Source organism: Otolemur garnettii, unplaced genomic scaffold (genome assembly GCF_000181295.1).
Source record: "Otolemur garnettii isolate 467f Iridium unplaced genomic scaffold, OtoGar3 scaffold00019, whole genome shotgun sequence".
Taxonomy (NCBI): domain Eukaryota; kingdom Metazoa; phylum Chordata; class Mammalia; order Primates; family Galagidae; genus Otolemur; species Otolemur garnettii.
The window spans coordinates 10,227,881-10,233,253 of NW_003852414.1; the positions used below are offsets into that span (position 1 = coordinate 10,227,881).

Consider the following 5,373-nt stretch of genomic DNA (forward strand, 5'->3'; position numbering starts at 1 on the left):
AAAAAAAAAAAAAAAAAAAAAAAAAGATGTCCACACTGTTGTCACTAGAACCTGTGAATGTGTACCTTCACATGGCAGAAGATGCCGTACAGATGGAGTGATGTTAGATGGTGAGATAGGAGGACATAATGCAGTTGAGCCCAAGACAATCACAAGGGTCTTTATATGTGGAAGGGCGAGGCAGGAGAGTCAGTCGGGGCAGCTGTGATGTCAGAAATAGAGTCAGGGAAGGTAGAAGGGGCCACAAGCCAAGGGATGAAGGCAGCTGCTAGCAGCTGGGACAGGCAAGGAGACAAACCCTCCCATGCAGCCTCTACACCAGTGTTTTTCAACCTTTTTTATCTCATGGCACACTTGAACCTATACTTCAACTTCTGTGGCACACTTACATTATGTTGATCAAAAAAAAAGAGAAAAAATGAATAGACTTACTAACCTCTTTCGAAAATAATTGAATTAATGATCTTTAAAGATTTTTGGAGTACACCTAAGATCCTCTCATGGCACTTTGGTTGTAAATCACTGCTCTGGAGTGAGTACAGTCCAGATGACCCACAGCTGCTGGCCTGTGAAACCCATTTTGGACTTTTGACCTTTACAACTGTAGGATAATACAGTAGAACCTCCATAGTTGACAACTTTCTTACACTGACCACTTCCTTAAGTTGAAATCATTTTCATAGACCGGACATGCATCATATGTACATATCAGTACAGTAGGCCTCGTCCCTTCTGTTGACCACCTCTGTATGTTGACAAGCTTGTGTTGGTCCCTTGGGTGGTCAACTTACAGTGGTTCTACTGTAAATCTGTAATGTTTAAAGCCACTACTTTTGTGGCAATTTGTGAGAGCAACCGCAGGAAATGATTCCACCTGGTGTGGAGCTCAATGTTGTGGAGTCTAAAGGAAAAACAGCACTTTCAATTTTGAGGTCATGGTGCTTAATACACGCCGGGCTAGAGTACCGGTAGCGTAATACTCATGTCTTCTAAAACTTGTCTTGAGCGTGTTTTTCTACTGTTAGCCCTGGGAAACAGTAACCATGCTTGCCATCTTTCCAAAGTGATGCAATCTAGGGACATGACAAGTGAGGAGAAGCAGATGCATGAGGGAAAAACTTGGAGGGAAACCTCATCCGTTCACCCAGCTCTTCATCTGAGCCTATGAGAAATCAGCACTGGGAGGGTGGAAGGAAATAATAACATCAGGCAGTGAGAGTGCAATTACAGCTGACTCTTGAACAAGACAGGCTTAACTGCACATATATGCAGATTTTCTTACACATCTGCCACCTCTGCCACGGCAGGACCAAGTCCATTTCCTTCTCCTCCTCTCCCTCAGTCTACTCAGTGTCAAGAGAATGAGAACAGAGACCCTTACGGTGATCCACTTCCACGTAAAGAATAGCAAATATATTTTCTCTTCCTTTTGACCTTCTAAATAACATTTTCTTTTCTCTGGCTTACTTCATTATAAGAATGTAGTATGTAATACATATAATAGACAAAATATGTAGTAATTGGTAAGGCTTCCTGTCAACCACAGGCTATTACTAGTCATGAAGTTTGGGGGGAATCAAAAGTTATATATGGGCTGGGCACGGTGGCTCACGCCTGTAATCTCAGCACGTGGGAGGCCAAGGAGGGCGGATTGCCTGAGCTCATGGGTTTGAGACCAGCCTGAGCAAGAGTGAAACCCCATCTCTAAAAATACCCGGGTGTTGTGGCAGGTACCACACCTACTCGGGAAGCTGAGACAAGAGAATCTCTTGAGCCCAAGAGTTTGAGGTCGCTGTGAGCTGTAATGCCATGGCACTCTATTGAGAGTGACAAAATAAGACTCTGTCTCAAAAAATAAATTAATTAATTAAATTAAATAAAAAAATAAAAAGTTATATATGGATTTTTGATTGCATTGAGGTGGAGGTGGGGTTGGTGGGGTTGAACAACCACTGCATTGTTCAAGGGTAAACTGTAATTGGCAACTAGTACACCACTGTGTTTAGCCAGAGGCAGAGGAAACACTACAAATTAATTCAGGATAGGATTATTTGATACATTTTTGCTTTGGTCAAGGCCCCGGAGGGAAATGCCCACTAAGATTCTCTGAATGGCCATGAGGGAAGGATAGATAGCATTGACCCATGTTCCAGGTTCTGCTTGTGCTATCGCAGAAGCCCACGTTCCCTCTCCTGACTTAGGACATGTGACCAATGAGAAGGGTGTAAATGGTTGGAAAGCACATGAAAACAGAGGAGGGGGCTTAACCCAGGTGAGCAGCTGAGAGAGCCACGGTGTGGGTGACAGGGACAGACAGCAGAAAATATGGAGGCAAGAGGAGAAGGTTGCAAAGAGAACAGAGCCCAATGCCCTGAATACAAATCAGTGGACTCGTGGTCATAAAAACACATTTGTTTAGCAAACAGCCCTTTCTGAGCTCTTGCTGAGAGCCCGGGATTCTAGGACACAGTTCTGAGTAAGCCTCAAGTTCCTACCATGGAGAGAGGTCACATTTTTTTCTCTAACTTTCTCTCATAGGTGAGAATGGGGAGGAAGAACAATTGTGCTGGGGGGCAGGTGGGGGCCCGACTCCCAGGGCTTCCTTATCTCACTGTGCTCCAGCCCTGCAGAATCCCTGACCTGGCAGCTTTCCGCAATAGGGTGGATTTCATAAGGAAAGTGACCAAGTAAAAGTGCAAACAGTACTAAATCGGAACTAGTCTATCATCACTTGGATACATATATGGAGGTAAAACTCCAAGGAAATTAAGGGGGTGGGAGTGGGGAGAAGGGGTAGGATAAATTCATACCTCACTGGTGCACTGCACACAATTATAACTTTGACTTACAATGTACAGAAGCAAATGTGTGTACCCCTGTAATATTCTGAAATTAAAAAAAAAAAAAGATAATAGGCAGATACAACTAGACCACAAAAAAATAAAACTAGCTTGTTAACTGTTTTTCTCATTAGAGCCTAGGATTGTTATAACATTGTCATATGTTGCAAGAGGTTCATATTTCTATCTTATTTCAAATTTGTTGTGTTCCTCCAATGAGCTTCACCCCCCACCCCCCACCCTAGAAATGGTAACTCAGAAGGTAGTGGGAAGGGTAAGAATGTTCTTTTGGTTTAGATATTTATCTTGTAAATAAAAGCTGGTGGTGGCCGAAAAAAGTACAAGCCAGGTGCAAATATGTGGCAACAAAACGAAGCTCATTGATTGTGCGTGACCTGAGCACTGAACTGGCCTCTGGCCTCATGCTTCTGGGGCTCCCAGAGTCCGCAGTCTCCTCCTCACAATTACAATTTTTCCTCCACACCTCCCCCTAACACACACACACAAAGTTCCCTCCACACTAGGCTGGTCTGTGCCTGTTTTCCCTCCTCTAACTATAACTTACGACATCCTCTTGCCATCCTCACCCTGGAACTCAGTTCCCACGTCTTAGCCCTTGTGGGTCCACACCTAGGCTTTGGTTTGAGGCTCGATTCCTCTCTCCACCTGGTTCCTTCCGGGACATGTTAGCTAACTTGGTCCTCTCCGCCCTCTCAACACCCTCGTGACTCAGATGTTCGTTCACTGCCACAGACTAGGAGGGCCAGTACCAAGGTCGCTATGTGATAATACACCTGATTGGTTCTCATTCCAGAATGGCTGCAGCAGCCATGTGACAGGGGTTTGCAGGAGAGCAACACAGGTCTTCTCTACCCGTCTTCCACAATTCGGGGCTCAGTGTGGAGAAAGGTATGGTTGGGCAGTAAACAACATGAGGCTGCAAATACAGGTCAGAAAATACAGGAGGGGCTGGCTCAGTGAGCAGCGGATATCTGGGCAAATTCCCCACATAATCAGATCACACATGCAATAATCAACCAAAACAAACATCAAGACAAATTCATCACAGCGACTCATCCATGCCACTGTGTATAAAGCATCCCACAGTGCCCAGGGCAAATCAGGTACAACAAATGGTTGGTACTATTATCACTATGGTTATTAATCTTCCCCCCAAAAGACTGAAAATATCTACAATCTACATAGGATGAATAATAGTCCTAAATGATTTCGTTGCTATTCTCCTTTTTTTCCCCTCCTTAGTTGGCTTTGAATGAGATCATGATTTGAGGGAACTTGATCCCCAATTAACAAAAAGCAGAAACCTCCCTCCTTCTGGCAAGAGTGGAAAGGAGATATTATGATACTAAGGAGTATAGAATGTAAAATTAATTAATGAAAACATGAGTAAATAGCCTTTAAAACAGCAGAAGTGGCTGGGCGTGGTGGCTCATGCCTGTAATACCAGCACTTGGGAGGCCAAGGCGGGTGGATTGCCTGAGCTAATGGGTGCAAGACCAGCCTGAGCCAGAGCGAGACCTCATCTTTAAAAATAGCCTGGCGTTGTGGCAGGTGCCTGTAGTCCTAGCTACTTAGAAGGCTAAGGCCAGAGGACCACTTGAGCCCAAGAGTTTGAGGTTGCTGTGAGCTATGATGCCATAGCACTCTACCGAAGGTGACAAAGTGAAACTCAAGAAAAAAAAAAAAAAGAAGATGGATCTGAGCCACAAGCAATTGGCATCGTGGATCTGGCATTGGTGGTGTGTATCACCTTGCCCTATTTCAAAATAATCTTGCCATCATCCAACAAGGTCACTAAAAGAATCAATGTCAACCTTAGTTATCCATAGCGGAGCTGAATACAAGCATTCAGTTGTAATAGAAGAGGTAAGCTGAGGTTGAGTGTCTCCATCAATACAGGTGACTTAGAGGTTGGAAGCCTTTGGCAGAATTCTTATGTTGGTTTGCCAAGCTATGACTGACTTTCCAAGACTGAGTTTTAAAAAGAACCCTGATCATTTCATCCTTGGCTCTAAATAGAGCCTAAGAAGAGAATGGCAGAATGATCCCGTTTTACACTGGGAATTTTCTAAAAACATACAGTTAGAAAGAACCCTTAAAATAAGATAACTTGGGTTCATATAATAAAGGATATGGACCAACCCAAGGAACTCACACTTGGGTTGTGGCAGGTGGTAAGAGGAAATAGGAGAGAAAGGTTTTCAAGTCTTCAGTGCGATCTCCCATAGGGATCATTTGCTATTTCAATACAAAGTAGACTTTAGAGACTCCAAAAGATGCTTATCTGACGGAAGCAAGGTGATGATTATGATTCTGTAATTCATCATTTAAAATGACCCAGCCTTTCCATGGAGATATCTTCCTAGAATGAGGCATCTACATGATTTCATTTTGTTTTGTTTTTTAAACTATTATTTGGCTAATGAGTAAAGACATGGCATGAAATTCATACTTTTTTTTTTTTTTTTAAACTCAGAGTAAGACCTTCTAGGAGAATTTTTTTTTTTTTTTT

At 43.3% G+C, this 5,373-nt stretch overlaps 1 protein-coding gene across 10 annotated transcripts in view; it reads right to left on the reverse strand.

Moving 5' to 3' along the window:
* Nucleotides 1-5,373, reverse strand: part of KIAA1217 (KIAA1217 ortholog) — a 328,697-nt gene that overhangs the window by 74,414 nt on the left and 248,910 nt on the right. The window lies entirely within an intron of this gene.